Source organism: Cavia porcellus, unplaced genomic scaffold, assembly GCF_034190915.1.
Source record: "Cavia porcellus strain 051 isolate PalLab524CR breed Dunkin Hartley unplaced genomic scaffold, mCavPor4.1 scaffold_22, whole genome shotgun sequence".
NCBI lineage: Eukaryota > Metazoa > Chordata > Mammalia > Rodentia > Caviidae > Cavia > Cavia porcellus.
The window spans coordinates 46,704,140-46,724,788 of NW_026947505.1; the positions used below are offsets into that span (position 1 = coordinate 46,704,140).

The 20,649-nt window shown below is 36.2% G+C and overlaps 1 long non-coding RNA gene across 1 annotated transcript in view; it reads right to left on the reverse strand.

Moving 5' to 3' along the window:
* The window catches only part of LOC134472123 (uncharacterized), a 53,352-nt gene extending 53,134 nt beyond the window's left edge, over positions 1 to 218 (reverse strand). The window contains exon 1 of the long non-coding RNA XR_010041987.1: positions 81 to 218. This is a non-coding gene — a long non-coding RNA (uncharacterized LOC134472123). The remainder of the gene's footprint in view (positions 1 to 80) is intronic.
* Positions 219 to 20,649: the final 20,431 nt, after the last annotated feature.

The window sequence follows — 20,649 nt, forward strand, 5'->3', positions numbered from 1 at the left end:
AGCCCTGAAAGCAGGCCGCTTGGGCCAGAAGCCAGCAGAGGGCGCGTTGGGAGCTCCAAGCCAAGGAGGCTTCTTCCTACCTGTCTGCTGGAAGTGAGCAATTCTGCTTCCAATCCAGTTGCTTGTTTTCTGCCAGTGTTACGTAGTTTCAGCAAATAATCCACCCCTACAACGCAGGAACATTTGGAGGTCAGAGACATTGAAAGCACACTGGCTTGAGTGTTTTGTGCTAAATGTGTTTACAGGAAAAGGAAAGCTTGATGAGTCATCCTTCTATTTTCTAATGGAAACTACCAAGAATTTGTGTGTGCACTTTGCAATTCTATGCATTTAAATCAATCAAACATTAAAAGTTAATGTGAGTTGAAAAGGGAACAGTGCTCTGCTGACCTGGTAACTATAATTGAGTGAATTCAAAGGTCTCATGAAAAGATGGGGAATTACAAGCTGTTTCTCCTTACATATTTTAATTTTTTATGCACCTGTGTAACTTACCACAGCTCATTATTCGGAAAGGAGCAGAGAAACAGAAAAGTCACTAACATTAGTAATTCTGAATTGCAGCAAATTCAGTGTGAATGGTAGTTTTTCTACAGCTCATTAGATCACTTTGAGTAAAATACCCCTAGTACCTAGACTATGCAACATACATACTATATAGTATATACTGCCTTTGTGAAAATTTTATGTTTTATGGAACAGAGACAAAAAGCCACCCTCGGTCTCAGAATTAGTAGACTACTGAAGCCATATAGATGGTGATGTGGGAGAGTTGCTGGCTTTTCTTTAAGCACTAGCAACTTCAGCTACTGGTAGAAATATGCACCAGAAATAATACCACATTTGGGAGAACACATATACGTCTAATATTTCATAGCCAATATATAGAAAGGAAAAGACTCATGTAGGGGAATGATGATGGAGAATTCAAGAGCAAACTTGTTATTCTCTGTTGTACTCCTTATAAGGGGAGTACTACATAAATTATTTTAAAGTTATGATTTCCACATCTTTGCAGAACCTCTCAGCCAATACAGTGGGTGAGCATGCCTTCGGTGGATTCCTTTACATGATGTGGATACTGAACAGAATGAAACTTATGACTATGTATTGAAAAATCTTCCTCTAGATTGCCACTCTTTCTTTAATTAGTATTCCTTAATATAAGTTGAAATCTGCTCATTTATTTTGATTCCACCCACCCTTTCTATGTTGCCTATGAGAACAAAATTTGCCAAATGACATTATTTTTCTGAGGCAGAAAAGTACAGGACTTAAGCAAGAGTTTCACGCTAGGCATCCTGTTTCGCTTTAGGCTCACCTATATGCAGTCAGCTGCATATTTTTGAGCAAGTTGTCTAACTTGTTTGAGCCTCAGTTTCTTGGTCAGCACAATAGGGATAATAATAGTATATACCTTATAGGCTTCTTTGTGGGTAAGATGAATTAGGGACAACTCCTATGCTTAGATGAGCATGGAGTCCATAGTCAGTACTGGCCAGGTGTTTAATGTTATTCTCATCATTATCATCATCTGTAGATCCTCCCCCAGTGTCCAGTCTGTCATGGCTTGTTGGGATTTAACCTATATTGACAGCCAATGTCCAGTGCTCACTTCAAAGTGCACTCAAAATGAAGGTCTTGAAGGTATTCTAGAACTTTCCTGCCAATATTTCCTTTTGAAGCAACTCTTTGAAGCAGGACTTATATTTCTTCTAGGATATGGTCAACAGATGTCATATGTAATGAATATTATATACCTGTGTATTCTCTCACATATAGCATTATTTCTGATACATATTTCTACCAAGAACTGAAGTTGTTAATACTTAAGGAAAAGCAAGTGGCTCTCCCACATCTGTCTATATGTCTTTGGGCAGATTACTTAATCTCTATGCATTCCAAGGTTTTTGTTTCTGCCTTATAAAATAGGAAAGAGAATATGAGTTTAAAACATTCAATTTTTCAAAAGCAGTATTTTGACTGATATGTATATTGAAGAATATAGATACTAGAAATATTTTACTGAAAGTGATTAAAACTTGAGTGTTTGCTGTGATTATAATCAGATATAAAATGCATGTAATATAATAAGGAACAGAAAGTCCTATGCGCTTGTAAAACAGAATAAATTAGTGCTGGTGAGGGCTGTGGAGAATTGGACAATTATAACACCCTTCTAACTGTAAGTGTTGGCATGTATGAATATTTTTGATGTTATATGTCATACATCGCACTATGAATGGTTTGACTGAAATGGAAAAGTGAGAGAATGACTTTTTATAACTGTGCATTAGGCTCTTATCTGAAATCTTCTGTTTGGAGCTCCCAAAGAAAGATTTACTAAGAACATGGACAGAGGGCTCTTGGAAGACAATTGCTCCACAATGTCCCTATGTAGAGAGCACGCCAAATCTTGACCTAAGGAAAAAAGACATCTTCTCATATTTTCCTAGCTTCAATATCTGTTCTTGAGAAAAGACAATGATATTTGTAATTTTTTTAGCCATGTATTTTTTGTTGTGAAATTACTCAAATTCAACACTGGAGCTAAGATTATGATTGTTTTCTATGCCGACATTCCTCACCTAAGGATGACTTAGTGGAATTATCAGTGACTCACCAATTTCCTATACTTCTGCCCTTTAGAACTTTCTTTACAGAAGTTTGGATGCTCTTGGGTCTTCTTAGTTCTTGTAGATTAGTAGCAGGGTGCATCGCTGGGGATTTAGCTCAGTGGCATAAGCACCTGCTTGGTAAGCGCGAGGTTGTGAGTTTGATCTATGGTACAAAAAAAAAAAAAAAACACCCCCAAACAAACAAACAAAAAACCCACAACGGTGCAGCTAAGAGACTCTGTTAACTGGCGGCAATTTCTGGGATATCTAAGATATTTAATAGAAACTCCAGGAAACTCAGCAGAAGCTGCTCAGCACATGCTATCTTAATGTGGGAAAATGTTTTTCATTTGGCAAAACCTCATATAATAAAATTGAATTTGTTCTTCAAAAACTGTCAGAGAGGTGCCAAAAGGAAGCAGAGACTCAATTTTGGTCATAAATTGTCCAGGTTTAATTTCTTCAAAACTCAAGTAGTCTATGATCAAATAGAAGAGCCCCAACTGACCTTTCCTCTCACTCCTCTTCTGGTAATACCATGCTTTCCTGACCATGATTCTTTACCAGTTGAAGAGTTCTGAATGTGTAAATTCAGTGTATAAGTTGGACACAGAGAGTGGACATGAACTGAGATCTGTTTTTTATATTTTCCTTGTCAAATAGGATTGTCTGAATGTCAGATCATGTTGATTTGCTTACTCTGGCAGAATTTCTTGTTTCTTGTGTTGACTGATTCTTGATATTAGATCATAGTTGTATGAGTATTATTTAATTATTTTCAAAAATTTTCTGTTTCTAAGAAATATTCTGGGCTTTCCAAATTTATGAGCCTTGTCAATATTTTGCAGAATTTGGATATCTGAATGGGCCTCCCGTGAAGTACATTCTCTCTGGACTCACTCTTTGAATGTACTTTACAAAATAGCACACTGGAGCTTTTGATTTAACACTAACACTATATCTACATAATACTTACTATTTGTATAGTTCAACAGGGGAATTTTGTAACTGTGAATTTGATAGAGATTAAATTTCTCTTATGTAGAGGAAACATGTTATAACACTTATGTTTTTTAAGTTTCAGCAATACGATAATGAGACATCCCCAATGAAAGCTGGTTGCCTACTCAGTTTCAACACTGTTTTTGTAATTGCTTTTTGTTTGTACTTCTGGAAATGCAAGTGAGATGAGAAAGAGTAAGCAGTCCTCATTTGTTCTTTTCCGGGACCTGATTACGTGATAGTTGCTTAGGTATTATTCAACGTACTGGATGTACTTGTTTATATAAACACAGATTTCAAGGTATCTCAAGATACATAGATATATCCCAGGTCTGAGGGTTTTTTAGCCCTGAAAATGCATGAACTCATTTTCTCACAAAAAGGCACTGGCCAAGCATGTTGGTGCAAATAGTCAATGGACAACCTATCAATTGCTTAAGACTCAAAGTAAAATAAAAACAATAGAGTTAACTAGGTGCATTATGTCTACCAGTGCACGAATAGCAGTGCATAGCTACCGTGATACTGGTTGCTTCTTTTCAGTGAATTTCCCATTAACTCCATCAAGTTTTTTAAACCTACCTCTTTCCTCTTCAGACCTGTCAATTCATTATATTCCAAGCTACCATTACATTTGGTGTTAGCCATTAAGTTCCTCTTGCTGCGCTACAGGAAGGAGACAGCGTTTGATGTGGGACTCAGTACCACTCTCTTGCTAGTTGATTCCAAACAATGGTACTGAGAACTAGAGGTATGAAAGACAGAGCTCACACACGTCCTTTCCTTTTTTTCTAGAATGGCTGCAGTGAAGATCGGATAAACCAGAAACTCCTGTAAGATATTGCCAGCTCTGGGGGAAAGAGATTCAGAAAGTCAAGGCTTAAAAGAAAGCCAATACTACATGTGTTCCCAGTTATTTTCCCCGAATTTCAGCCTAAGCAGCCCTGTCACTTGTTTGCACTCAGAAAAAAAAAAAAAAAACAAAAAAAACAAAATTCTTCTTTCTTTAAAATGTTTAACCTGGAAACCCTAATGTTATTATTTTTTTTAAGTGTTCCAGAGCCCATCTTGAAGGCTTCAGTTAGCTTGCACTCATCACCTGGTGGCCTCCAGGATGGCTTGTAGGTGGGTACTTTAATAGTGGAAGCAAATAACCTTAGAAATAACCGTTAAACCTGAACTTTTCTTAAACAGATTACAAATAATTACAAATGAAATACTTAAGAAAGTATATTTAAATTATTTGAATCCCTTATAATGTCTAGCACATTTATAAAAGTTAATTCTCTTTCTTTTTCCTTGGATTTTCTCATTGTACTTATTTTTGTAACTGGAGAAATGAATAGTTTTCATATTCCTTTAAAATTTCTATGAGAGATAAAAAGAAAAATGTTAATCAAATGGAAGAATTTCTGGAAGAATATTAGTTTCAAAATGAATTATTTCAACATGTGAGATTTTTTACTAGACTGCCAAAGAAAATCCACAGAGTATGTCACAAGAATAGAATCAGTAATGAGTAGACTTAAGTTTTTGGTTTAGCAAGATTTAAGATGGGTGTTCAGATAATATTTTCTAAGCAGTTGGGTGGTTTGGGGGAGAATATGTACTTATGATTATAAATTAAAAAATAAATCTTGGGAAATGTGACTAGAAGATAATTTAACAATGATTAACCTTTGCCATTAAGAATAACCCATACTATTTGACTATATTTTGCTAAAATTATTTTATATTACATACTGGGCTTGAAGAAAGGATTGGGTTATAGTCCTCATTTTGACACTAAAAAAATACAATTTGAGAAAATTTCTTTAAACTTTTGGAAACTGCTTACTAAAGGTAAAAATTTTAATGTCTAATTAGCTACTTTCTAACTTTTGAGCTTCCAAAATTCACTGAAAATAGAATGAAGATATTTTCAGTATGAGTTCAGGTAGGTCTTTAGCTTTTTAAGCAGACAGACATACTGCCAGATCACTGAATGTTTTGTGCTTACTAAAAATCTGTGCTATTACCCAGGTATAGTTTTGCTCCTTACACAAACTTTGAAAGATTCTTGTTGTTACGGCTTTGATTGGGAATGCTCCGCAAAGGCTATGTGTTGAAAGTGTGGTTGACTGGTTGGCTGTCTGTGCAACTGTTGGGAGTTGATAGAACCTTTAAGAGATAGGGTCTAGTAGATCACTGGAGTTGTCTCTCACTTTGCTTCCTGTCCACCAGGAGGTGAGTGACTTTTATCTACCACATATTCCCTACCATGCTATGTGCCCCAAAACAACAGAGCCAACAAACTGAAACCTATGAAACCATTATCCAAAGTCATCTTTTCTACCTACAAGTTGATTTTCTCAAATATTTTATTATAGTGACCACAAGCTGGTCACTAGTCACTACTTTATAGTCAGTAGTGCTATAAATAAAACACATAAAAGCAACACTTCTATGCTACAATGACTTCTCAAGGATATTAAGGATTTTGGGGGAAAATTGTACTTATTTATATTTAAAAACTATTTTCTGTGTTATTCAGAGCTATGTAAAATTTTGTGCTGGTGTATCTTAAAAATGTAGATTTGAAAATATAAAAGGTTTCGAAAATAGTCAACATGGGGATTAATAAGAAGGAACTGCTTTAAACTCTCTCTTTTTCTCTCCCAATTCATAGACCTTGGAGAGTCAGAGAAAAACTTCAAAACGCCGTTGTGTAGGACAACACACTAACAGGCATTTTCACATGTCCATTATATTACCTTAAGAGATGCTAAAGAGGCAAAACAAAAAGCTGTCAAAGCTTTTTTGGAGACCTGATAACTCATCTTTGTATCAATTTTTCAAGTAATCTTTGTTATCTATGCTCTGACTTTATGGAGAAATAGGGCAGATAGCTAAAACTCAGTTATCCAAATAAAGGAAAAACCTAGCAGCATAGTTACAGCCAAATTAATGGTTAATTCTCAAATCATTTTTCCATGATCTTGTAAGACTTATTTTTGATTCTTTTAACTTATGCTAGCTTTGAAGTCTGTGTTTCTTGAGAACATACCAGTTGTTGGCGAGCTGTCTTAGTGGTGAGCTGCTGGGGCAGAGCCAGCCTGAATTTAAAATATGCTATGGATGTTCCACAAAGTGTATGCAATATATGCAGACAATTATGAGCTTTCAACAGGTTTTTATGTATTAATAAGTATTTATTCCAAGGAGAAATTGCTGACATACAAAATTTCTGCAGTAAGTTCCCAGTGATGAATATATTTTGCCACAGCATGTGAAGAGAGTTTTGAAGGTGGCTGCAATTTCACCTCGTAGATTTTTCAGGTGATAATGCTCTTCTATATTTAGAGTTGAATTCCAAAATGATGTGAAAGAGAAAAAATAGCCCCACATTTAAAAAGTTTTTTTCTCTATTTCTTTCTGCTCACTCTTTCCCTTTAAATGTTTAAGACTGTTTTAGGATAGGTCTTACTCAAAATATGGCTCTGGAGAATATGTAAAGATACTCCCTAATAATGCTGTGTCTAATTCTTATCATACTTACAGCTGAGAAAAGTTTGAAATAAAATCATTTGTAATGTTTATTTTATTAATGCTTATAGCCACAATTCCACTCTTGTAACACTGTATTAGATATTATTCACAATGTTTTATAAAGTGTAAATCAGGATCCTAATGCCTAAGTAAATTAGCAAAGGACACTAACATTGTAAGTGTCAGAGTTATCTAAATTTCCTTTATGTAGGTTTAGCTTCTGCTGTTAGCAGTTTTTTGGGGTGTAGGAGATACTCAAATATTTAGTGAATGTAGACTGAATGATATAACTAACCTTAAAATGAACTAGTTTCTGGGTATGACACCTAGCCAAACAAATTATTATTCATCCTCCTCCGCTTCAGACTGATACTGAGTTTTTGTACTCTTTGAAGCAGAGTCATACGCTAGACAGTTCCAGCTGGAGACTTCATGTCCTGGAACCTATAAAACTGAATAAACATCTTCACTAATAAACATCTTATTCTTTGAAGTTGTAGATTCAATGATTTAAGACTTCACATATGTCTTTTAGGCAATTACACATCTTTTAACCAAGTACTAGAAGACTGGTTTAAAAATAAAGCAAAGAAAAGCCGAGCCATTAACATCCTGGTATTGAATAACCCTAAAAGTATTTATTAGAAATGTCTCTAAAAATTAGACAATATTAAATGTTGACATTCTGTAAATACACTAATAGTTTGTTCACTAATAATGAAATTTGAATTCTGGAAAATCTTAAAAAGAATAGAAACTATGTATTTAATTCAATAGAGGAATAAAAGAATTCAATTCATATATTAAATTTTCATTGAAAATTCAAAGTAACATTCTTAGATATGATATTTAGTTCAGTTTTGTATATAAATTTATATTAGAGAGTCCTGGAGTGTCTTCTTGCTATGCTTTTAGATAAAACTTTAATAATGAATTTTTTTTCAAAAGACACGAGTCATGATCATTCTATTTAGTTCAAATCTTAAATCTCTTGCGTGTTCTTACAATCACGTTAGCAATGATACATCTAAGGAAGCTGCCATCTTTGGGGGTCTTGGACATGCTGAATTCTTTGTTCCATTCCTTTCTCCTTGATTGTTAATCATTTACCTCGTTTTGTGGGAAGAAAGCAAAGACAGCAATAAAAGTTAAGAGATTCTATAATTCCATTGTTGTATGAGTTGTCTTTTTATTTGTTTGCTTGAATTCTTGTACTTTACTTATTGAACTGGGAAGAATGATTGAGTGATGAAATGATTGATGATTACAAATATGAACAAAATGTTCTTCTTTTGAAATTTTATGCTTCACCACGCTGCTTTCTACATAATCATTTATCCCTTGGATAGTAATAAATAAGTTGACTTAAGGGATGGTATCACAGTTTGTAATTATTGTGTTCTAAACCACAAGTTAGAGTTATATCTGTCTTTGTGTCCACCTCCTTCCATGACTGCAGTTTTGGAGAAAACTTAAATAAAAATAATTCATTCACATTTGCTTTAGACTACAAGATATGAACATAATGTTCACGACTTGCTTTGTTTGTTCTGTCTCTATGTCCTCTGAATACAGCTCCCATGATATAAGGATTACCTGGATCTTCCAGGTTTTCTTCAAATGCTGCTGTAAGGTTTGAAAATGGGATGCAACCACAGATACAGCATATGAGATAAACATAGAGTATTTTTGGTTGTGTTTTAGGAAAGAGAGGCAAGTAAATGAAGATAGGATATGAAAAATGTGTTGCTATATAACACATAGGACACAGTAAAGTTATATTGTGTTGTGTCCTTTTTACTTGACTAAAGACTAACTTGTACAATTATTGTAAAAAAAGATAATGTATTGGTTAGTTTTCTTATTCTGAGCCACAATACCCAACCCATACCAGCTAAAAGAGAGGTTTAATTTGGCTCATGATTCCAGGGAATTCTGTTAATAGTGACATGCCTCAAATCAAAAACAGCATGGTGGAAGAGTGTGATAGAACAAAGATTCTAAGTCTGTGGCAGCTGGGAATCAGTAAAGAGAACAGTGACAGAAAAGAGAAGGGCTAGGGACCTAATATTACACTCAATGTCACATGTCCGTGACCAATCTAGACACATCCAAAAGTGTTCTTCCTTAGTATGCCCGGTGTTTCTTATTCCAGTCAAGTTGTGGTGGTCATGATTAAGTTTTACAGGTAGTTGGTAGGATGGTGGTCTACTTCTGCCAAGGGGATGACTAGAAGTAGAAAAAATGACAGTTGAGGGAAAATACCAAACTTATCTAGGCTATGCAGAAGTAGGCTTCTATTGTACTCGTAAGGTGAGAAATAATTGTGACCATACTAGAGACTTTTGATATCTCTGTAAAATTACAATATACTTGTGTTCCTCAATTTTTCCCACCTTTCTTGCCATCTCATGCACATGCATATGCATTATGTATACTACTTTTGTTGCAAACACATCAGATCTACCAGGAAGTAATTGAGGTAGCCATTGTGAAATGATCAGTTCAATTTTACGGGTAGTACACTCACTAGCTAGTTCAGTAAACAGATTTTGTTGTACATAACACAATTTAAAATTATATAACTAGTAAGCACAGAAGTATAGATTGCCAGAGCTTCTTGCACAAACATCCAAAGATATGATAATAAGTCATATTTACTAAATTTCTTACTCAGTGCAAAAGTTTATTGTTGTAGCCTCAACTGCTGGATATGCACTCTTCACTAAATCCAGTGTGCTTCAATTACTGACAAATTGTTTCTTTCTTTCCTTAGGCTTAAGAGGTTGCTATTCCAGCCTTGCAATTTTTTTGACATTTCTCTATCTTTTTCATGGCCCTGCGTGTTGAACAGGTCATTTGGTCATGGATTGCCTAGTCATTTCTTGGTATCCTTGACTTATTTGCAATTGTTTTCTTCAAGGAAGTTACATGCATGTTTCCTAAATTTTTATTTTAGAATTTCCATGATTTTCCTTATTCCTAAACTAATGTGTTTGTCCATTATATTTTGAAGATTATTTTTTCCTTCAGGATATAATAGGTGTCACAATACTGTTTTTCCTGGCTTAATATGCTGCTGTGGAGATGTCGGCAATCAACTTGATTCTCCCCTTTTGTGTCATTGTTTTTTTCTGCCTGGGTAGCTGAAAAAGTATTTCTGTATCTTTGAATTTTAATAGCTTAACTAGGATGTGTACACTTTTAATCCTTCTCTGTCTTTTTTCTCAGTGAAGATCTGTTCTTTAATTTGCATTTCTCTTTTTTTCATGGAATTTTTAATATTTTTGAATTATCTTCTGTTCATTTTTTGGGCTCCAATGACAAAAGCATAAAATACCAATCTATTATACCAACTTTTCCTCTATCAGCTTCTTTTGAACTTGTTTTCTGATGCTAATACTATATGAAGCCTTTCTGTGACCCATTAATATGATTTTCAGCATGTCTTTTTTCTCACTATTTCCAATTTATCAAGAAGGCATAATGCTTCTGACAGTGTTGCTGGGATTTCAATTCATCTCTGCCATCTGCCTGTGTATCTTCTGCTGTTTCATGAAGTTTCACGCTTTTGGCTTTGTATTTCCATAAGTTTTTATTTATTGAGTGTGGGGCAGGAAGATGCTTCCTTTATTCATGAATTCATTCTGGTTTTTCAGGTTAGCTTTCATATATTTTATTTCTACTGTCTGAACTGAGACATGTAAATTACTTTTGTTTTTCCCTTAGTCATTTCTAATGAGACATGTATGTATTTATCTATTAAACAAGTATATATTTATCTATTAAACAAAATTCTCAATTCTGGAGTTATGTTTCACTGGTTAAACTTTCAAAATAAAAAAAAACTGATAGCTATCATTCATTTGGAGTTGGATTACTAATAAAATGTTGGATTATTCTCTTAGGGTTATAGAATTATGATTATATCAATTAGATCATAGTTTCTTTTTGACCTGGTTATGACATTTTCTTGATTAGGCTATACAAATCCGCTGTAACAACATAGAATTTTGAAATTTCTCATCCTTTCCTTTTCCTTTCTTCCTTCTTTTTTACTTTCTTCTTGTGCTTTTGAACAAATGTATATATATATATTCAGTTTAAATTCTTAAGCATTGCTTTGTTATTTTAAAACACAAAAGATCATGCTGTATTATTATCAGTCACTTTAATGATCCTTTTTTAAATTCAAGAAATTGTTTTTCTGTGATATTTTTGATTATTATTTTTGTCCAATTTATTTGCTTTTCTTTAATGTAGCAGCTATCAGAGTGATAATTCCATAGTCTCTGCCCTGTGTATTGGGTTTGTTTACTCTGTAATTTTCCTCAGCATCTTCATAAACTGCTTTTTGAATTCATCTTGCATATTATTATTTTCACCTACAGAAACATATTCTACTCTTAACCACTACAATGGAAACTTCCTTTGTGCACTTTTTAATCTCATTCTGAAATTTTTCAGGTTAGCTTATACATATTTTATGCTTTTCTACTCCTGTGTTATAAAGATCATCTTTGCTTTATTTTTAGGATAGTAGTCAGAATAAGAATTACTTCAAGAGCAACAGCAATAAAATAACAATAATAAAGAAAACAAAAGAAGAGTAAGATGAATTTTGATTTATTTTAGATATTTTTCTGTGTGGTTTTGTAAATAATTGTGTGAGGCAGACTCTTTTTTACAAGTTTTCAGAGTCAAGATGGGTCTTTTTCTTTTCTATGTTATTACTTTGAAGGACTATGAGGATATTTGGTGGACCTGGTGCCCTTTGCAATCTTTAGATTCTTGGAAAACTTCATCTTCCTAACGTAGTGCTGCCTTTCTAGATTCTGATTCTGATTCTTACATTTTCATTCTTTGCTAAAGCTCTTTTATAAGACACACAGTACCATTAGGGATTCCCTTATTTTTCCCTGGCTTTGTTTGGTTTGGCATGATGGTCCACATTATTGCTCTCCTGTTTTCATGGGGTGCTATTTGAACTAATGTAGATGGATTATTAGGAACTCCACTGTACTGCACAGACATGAAGAATTTAAGTGCCTCAACATCATGCCTATGTGGATGGCCAGAGAAAGGAAGAGAGCAGAGTGGCACCAAAGGAACTTGTGATCATTTATTGTGACACATTGTCTTGATGTTAGTAGGAAGTGCCTGTGTAGATTTGTAACCCTCTGATTGTGTCTGTGGCTGACTGACACGGAAGCCACAAACTGAGAAGGGAATGAACGGCACCACTGGATAGGTTGGTCAACTGGATAAAATACAAAAAGAAAGAAGGAAATCTTTCCTTTTTTGTCTTCCGTGGAGATTCTGTCTTTTCCATTACCTTTGGATGTTTGTCTCCAGTTTCTTCAGGCTTCCTGTAAAGACTCTTCAGCCTGCCAATGAAGAGCATTTTTTTTGGGAGAGGGGAAGTATCTTGCTGTGTATTTCAGGCTAGCTTTGACCTCAGTATGTAGCCTAGCCTGGCCTCAAACTAACAGAAATCCTCTTGCCTCAGCCTTCCCTGTGCTGGGATTATAGGCGTGTGTCCCCAGGCTGGCTCCCATTGGCTTTCTCATGTAGACTTACACCAGGCTCTGCAGTAAGTTTCAGTCTTTTGACATTGGCCTGAATCCTCTGACCTTTCAGCACACACACAAATATTTACATTCTTTTTGCATTCTCTGGTCTCATAGATGACTATTGGAAGCATATATAGTACATGCTTTACATAACTATAAATTTTTATATTAAATCTTTTCCTCCAGTGAACCCTAAATGTTAGAGTTGACACATTGTGTCAACTTGAGAAGTTTAATTAAGAGACTCAGCAGGGAGCCGTGATTCTTACTTTGTAAACATCCTCATCCTGTACAAGAGGAGGGCAAGGAGATTTTGTGAGTGCTACACTGGCCCTGGAAAGGGGGTACCCTGGGTACAATATAAGGGAGGATATAAGATGCTTGTTCTCCCCACCTCTGCTCTTGCTGCTTTGCTGTCTTCTGTCGCCTTGAAGTACTGCCTTGGTGCCATGCCACCCTGCCTGGAGCCAGCTCATTGTGGACTGAAATCTTCACAGACAGTGAACTAAATAATCCTTTCCTTTCTTAGCTTCAGATGTCAGGTATTTGGTCCCAGCAATGAAAGAAAAGTAACAAAGACAGAATTAATATACAGCCCTTTGAGCTAAGTCAGTTCCATTTAAGGCACATACCTGAAGTCACATTATGTCACAGGTGGAATTAAATTTCATCCTCATCACCAAGTGTAATGGTGACTGGGATTGTAGTCTTTTCCTTTGTATATTAACATACTCAGGAAAAAAAATACCAAGAAAGGCAGGGTAGAAAAGATGTTTGTGTAGCCACTCCTTGCAGCAGTCTGTTCTGTTGTTAATCAAAGCAGGACCATAATGACCATGTATGCCAGAGAGAAATGTGAGAAATCATGCATGGAGACAAATAGTTGGTACAAGCAAGCTTTATTAGTCAGCAGATGGCTGGGTCATCTACCCAGAGGAGCAACTGAGTTAGGTTTATATACAGTTTTAGTTCTGGGTAGATACGGGCAAGGATCTATTGTGTGGGAATCTAGAGGGTACTTTCATCTGGGGTGGAGGGCAGGGTAGGACCAATCATCTTACAACACCTCAGCATGAAGCAAAAGAGAGGTTTCGCTGTTTGCCCCATGAGGTTATTTTTGCAAGAAACAATTCTAAGAACAGGGTCTTATACCCTTCTTATAGCTTTGATGTCAATTGAGACCTAAGATGGCGTTAGTCTGGCTCATTCCCAATCATTTTATCCCAGGCTTACAACTGCTTATATTCACGTTTCCCCTTCGAACAATTTCATGGACCCTGCCATGTTAAAAATAGATCCCAATTATTGGACTTCCACACTACTTGCATCAACTTTCCACCCACTCCCTTTTGCAGGCCAAGTTATTTATTCTCTCTCTGTGGCAATGACTAGTGAATTATTCACACAGTGATTACTCACATTGATTCCCTGATGCTATGTGCTCTCCCCCATTATCACTCATTGCAGCGGCCTGTGTCTCAAGCCTTTTTGTCTTTCCTGCTACAACCACAATTAATTTTTCCTTTATAAGTTCCTCCTTGACTCCTACTCAAAACATGAATATCATTTACAGCAATGACTAACATTTTCATTGTTCTTTACTTCTTGTAAAGTATTTCCTCATGTTTTTAATTCTTGCATATGTCACGAAGATCTTACCATTTTTTCTTACCTCTTCACTGAGACATGCATTTTAGAAGTTAGTGGAAAGTCGTATGTTAGGGAGCACGTGAGAAAGGAGCCTCAAATGTGCACTGAGCTGAAATAGAGATCCTGGAACTCAAAAAAGTGGAGAGGATCCACATTACAAAGTACAAATGAACAGTGGCTTCAGATATCCACGATCAAGGACACTCCGGTCTAACAATCTTCTTTTTTTTTTTACTAAAATTTCCCTCAGACTGGGCAATAGTAACTGGACAAACATTGCAGAAGTCCACAAATAATGAACAGCTGCAATAGCAAATCTTCCCTTCCTCCAGAGTGTTTTATCAGAGTTCACACACTCCTGGCTTAGTGCTAAACATTTCACCCTGGGTGCAAGCGACCATGCAGATCGGTGATTAACTTTCTCTCCAGTGGTTCAGGATCTCATACAATAGCTTCAGATAAAAGAAGAAACTTTGGGCAGAAAGCCTTGAACTCCCGAGGTTGGCGGAAGCGGAAAGGTGAATAGGTGGCAACATTGTAACAATAATTTTTCTCAAGGGAAAGTCAGGTCAGACAGCTTTTTAGTGACTGTGAACAGAATAGACATTAGTTCAGATAAGCATTAAGCGTCTAAGTTTGGATTCTTCAGACTAAAATTATTTCTTAATTTTCTTTGAAATCTCTTTTAATTTTCTTTGAAATCTCTAATAGCACTGTTATTCAGGTTTCTAATTTCCTTTGGCACCAAATAGACCACACTCAGACATAAAAATTGTCTAATTTAGCTTTAGACCAATGCATTCAATGTTTCACCAGGAACTTAAAATTTATTGCCAGTGAGACTGCCTATGCTTGATCCTTGTTTCATTTGCTCTTTTGTACAATGTATCATTTAGTCATCACTGTGATTTTTACCGATTAACAAGAGTTGAGCTGGATAATGTTCTAACATAAGGATGTACTTGTTTCTTTTATGTATTGATTTATTCATTCTGCCATTCAACAGCTATATACTGGGTACATCTACAATGCATCTAGCCCTGTTCTAACTCCTAGTAATACAACATTAAATAAGGCTGGCAAAGAAAATTCCTCTATTTAGGAATCTAGAGCTTGCACTATTCTGAAATCCTCATGAATAGCCAAGAGGAAAGAAGAAATAGACACCACATCTTTGTTTCCATTAACTCCAGACATGTTCCCAAATGAAAACCCTGATGTACCACTGGTCCCAAATTATGTGTTGTTTGGCCCTCTGAGTTTTTTTTTTTTCTTTAAATGTTAGTTTGATGCTTTTTGATGCACATGCCCCTTCTAGTGCAAGGCACACTCCATCACTGTTTATTATATTACACCTCTCCTGCTTCTTTATTTACACTATCCCTGTGGGTGCATTCGTGCCTAACTCATACAAATTTAGAAAACTGTAAAGGAAGTCAAAGAAAGTAAAGGGTTCTTGGGTTTAGAGAAGCATGTGTTTAGGAGTTAGAGAGATCAAGAACTCCAATTCCAACCTAGAGATTCCCTCCCGGCTTGAGGCAGAGAGATGGGTGCACAGTCCCAGAACGATGTAGCGAGAAACCACGAAGAACTCATTTTGGGAAGCGTGAGCTGCTGCATCAGAAATTCGTAAGGCAATAACATTATGAGGAAGCAGTAGATGAAGTCAAGACTGTGACTAACCTCAGCAGTGATCACTATTTGGTGCCCACAGATCACTAAACTCCACAACTGGACCTGCCCTGAGATCCCTGAATGATGTCACAACCTTGGGGTAAGAAGGATTCTTCATAGAGAACTGAGGTTTGTTGTCTCAGTCTGGATAGCACTTGGCAATAAAGTTGAGCCGCAGACCATCTGAAGAAAGTGTTTTCTGCATTCTTCAGATGGTGAATACTGAGATTCACACCTGTGTTACTAGCTTATATAAGGGAGTTTCTTACACATTTCTTTACAGAGAAGGAAGAGAAGGCTGGGAGATTCTATTTTATAGGGAAATTTTTCCTTGTAATCGGTTTTAGTTGCTACCATTCTATAAAGGGCTTTGTTTGTGATTTCTCTTATTTCTTAAAATTTTCTGGCATTTATGCCCTAATTCTGTGATTCTCCTCAGAAGATTTGGTTCAATCGGACCACATGGATGATTTTTAAAACTGCATTTTCATTCACAGATCGGCTGTTGATACAGCCCAATAAGCGTAAGGTCTTAGTCTCAACTCCTTTTTCAAAACTCTTTCCTGGATGCTGCTAGATTTTTCCCTTAGGTTTGCCTGAGCTCTTTCTCCTCAGAACAGTGATGCTCAAGTGTGGTTCTCAGGCCAGCAGCTCAGCATTCGCTGTAGACACATTACACATATGAATTCTTGAGCAAAACCCCTAACTTACAGAATTCACCATCTATGTGTGGAACCCAGCCCTTTAGGAATTTTAGAGATTTGCTCATGTTTGAGAATCACTGTCCTAGAATGAATCATGTCAAGACCGTGATTCCTATGGCAGAGAGCAGAAGGAAGGGTTAGCTGCTGCTATCTTTTGGCCAAAACAAATGATTAAATCTTCAAGCTCTTCGGTATCAACTGAAGCCTTGTTTTTTTCTATATGCAAATCAAATTTAAGCGGCTGGCCTTATGGGCACTTTTCAGGAGAATGCTAAATTCCCGAGACCTCATTTTGCTTTTAGTTCTGTCTGCCATGTTATCAGTTAATTGACTTTCCATTACACCCCTTGTGCATCTGCTTTTATCTACATTTATGTTATTTGACTTATTATTGGCTACCGAAATAAATAAGTAAAAGAAGAAGGAAGAGAAAGAGGAAAAGGAGGAAGAGAGAGAGAGTAAGCGGATTTGAGTTTACAGACAGGATGTGGAAAGTTAGATGAAATTCTTATGGGGAAATGTTATATGAATATTGTAGGTTTTCTTCTGGAAATGATGCACTCATTTATGAAATTCCTTTTTAAAAGCAGTCCAGAAAGATGAGGTTATAGAAGCTGAATGAATTTAATATATCCAGCAAGAGTCAGCAATCGGTGGTGTATTTTTAGCCTCTATGTTTTCACAACATGTGAGCTTTGCTGCCCACCCATTTGTATTTTCACTCAGCAATCTAACATGAATAAAGTGTTTCACTTTTTTGTCAGCCAGCGAAGTATTGATTTTGCATCACAAGGGGAAAATATAAATGTAGTTCTTTCAAAGATGACCTCAACCACAAGGTTAGAAAATTGCTAAGTGTCAGAAAATTCAAGTGCAGTACTGGCAGAGAACGAAGGATCACAGTTTGTGAAGCAAAGTATAAAACCCCTAGACCTTTTTAAATAGGCAAAGCAAGTCAAAGGTTTCAGGTCAGTTACATCTCTGTTAAAATAACAAGACCAGCAAATGATCAGTGTCATGCAATTGAAATGAAAGAATCAACCATCATAATAGGTGGCTAAACACAAATCCTGGAGATTTCTAAAGTGAAAATATACTTGCCTGTGGGGCAATGATAGTTTCTGAAAAAATCCCTAGTTCCTCAAAATTGCTGAATTTTGTTGAAAAATGAATGCAGGGTAATTTTATCTCTTTAAATTTTTCATTTGCAAAGTGCCACTCTTGTGTACAGGTACTTCATTTCTGAGTATGTTATTTTCGTTTGTAGCAGTAATCAGCCATTCAGAATCATTTTCATTCTGATGTGAGTTGTATTTTAATGGGTAGCGCTCTGTGATATTAGTTTACTGGCTCTGCCCTTTCCCTTCTTTGTCTTGACGGCAAGAGTATTTAGGCTTCAAATTATTGCTTTAAAACAGGGAATGTGGTTGTTGTTAAGAGAAAGGGCAAAGATCTTTATTAAGATTCAATTTGTAATGGAGTAGTTTGTTCAAAAAGGAGCCAAGGAAAAATATCCATCTTGTATTCTGTATTAAATTGGACATTTGTGTATAATTAAACTAAAGGAAAAACTAGGATATAACACAAAAATGAGAGAATATTAGCTTCATTAAATTTAAAAATATATATTACTTGCTCATCTACTGCGTATGAATTATTCAGCTTGGTGCAATACATGTGTCCCAAGAGAATGGGCTCCTGTGCTAAAAAGAGGTGCAGTGCTCAAGGGCTAGCAGGTTAGAGGTGACCTAGACATGGACCCAAAAGAATTAGAACACCAGATAGAGTATGCTATTATAAAACTACTAATGGAGTTTAGTGATATTATTACATCGCACATGAGAGGATTTATGCTTATTTTACAGAAGAATTAGCCTTGGTATGAACTTCAAATCTGAATATGTGAGAATTGAAGTTGGAAAAAAATTTATTCACATGAAGGTCACAGAGAAGGGTAATGTGCCTGGGAAGGTTACCTAATGTCTTCAGTTATGGCTATGGAAGACAGTGACACAAAAAATCAGACAATGATCCAAGACTGTAGTAAAAGGATTAAAAACAACAATAAGAACAACAAATTCCCAAACTTGACTATTACATGGATGGAAGAGGGTGTGGCCCAGAGATGGTCAGTTATACCCTCCAATAGTTCTCACTTCCATTGCAATGACAGAGGGTATTCTCATTGAGAAAGACAGTGTACTGTCCAATGTAGAGACAAGAAACAGAAATGATAACTGATAGGTAACAACGGTGTGAGGAAATACCCAGAGACCAAGACGTGGGGAAGATCAGGTACTATTTCAGCTCCAGGCTGACATCAAAGTGATATCAGTGAATATCTGAAGGGGAATCTGAGTATAAATAGGGCTCTTGGGTTGGGATTGGAATTCCAGAGTCTGATTGAAATGTTTGAAGTCAAAACTCTACAGGCAGTCAGCACAGGTATATCCGTAGCACTGGCACCAGGAAGACTTCAGGTCAGGTGCTGTCTTAGTTACTTTTTACTCATTGCTGAGACAAAATACCTCAAGCCCAAGTTGGGAAAGAAAAGGTTTATTTCCTACAGTTTTTGGAGGTTTCAGTCCACACTCAGTTGGCTCCAAGGCAGGCGGGCATGGCTGGGCCTCAGTTCGTGGTGGCTGCAAACAGCAAACAGGAACCAGCAAAAAGGAAGACACACCTTCTTCCAGCCATCACATCACATCCTGGCTCCACCCCTATGTGGGTGGAGCACTGACACCATCAATCCAAGCACTAGACAATGAACCAATCACAAATGCACAATGCAAACTCATCAGGCCTGGGGACACAGACATAAACCATGACAGGTGCTAAATTTCTTTACAGTCCTTCTTGTTTGCAGAGGTAGCCTGTTGTGAGTAGTAAGCAGGCTATTGTGCAAAAGCACGAAGTTCTCTTTCAGGTCACTCTCAGGCCAGGCATGACAGTAATGAGATTACAGGAGCAGTGAGCTCCATGAACCTGTCTGAAAAACACCAAAATATTCAAATATTCTGGGCTACTATTAATCAAGTACTCATGTACCCAGTGTATGTATTACATACATTATTTGTCTAAATTCATTCATTTTGGGCTTAACAATTCGTAAGCAAAATTTTTAGGTTATTGTATTAGATTTTATAATTAGAGATATTTTAGAATTGCGCAGCCCTAGCATATATGAAAAGAATCTTGGTTAGCAAGTTGGCTAGAATTACTGTTAAACAAAAACCATAGCACTTTGTCATGGGATTAAATTTAGCTTTCCTACCACTTTTTTTCTTCAAGTGAGTCATTAGAACAACATCCTGACCCCACAATGTGTTACCAACAAAAGTACATTTTTATTTTTCTCTGTTTTTTTTTTTTTTTTTTTCTTTGAAACCAAGCAAGGTTTTGGCCATTATTATACTCATCATCAAGAAATCCAAAAATACCAGCAGCTGCATAGGCCATAGATTCAGGACACATTTCAAATTTTGGAAGCAGGATTTAATCTTCTGTTCTTCTTGGACTTACTCTAAGCAAAGACGAAAAAACTAAAACATCAACAACAAAAACCCAACCAATTTCACTGACCCATGTCACTCTTAACACTTTGTTTCTCAGAAACAGAAAGAAATTTCCAGCAGGTTTCTTTTGAGAGTGGCTGTGTACAGACTATGAAACAGGAAATTGGCCTTTGGAGCATGCAAAAATAAGCTTTTGGCTGTGGTGCAGCCTCATCTAAAGCTCTCAAAGCCAGCATTCCTGCTGAGACTTATCCTGAATGTTTACATGTTAAGATCAGAAGAAACCATTTCCCTTTTTAAAGTTAGTACTACTGTCTTAGAAGGTCAGTAAACACTGTTTATCTTTATCAGTGGACATTAAAATAATAATAATAAAGAGTTAGGC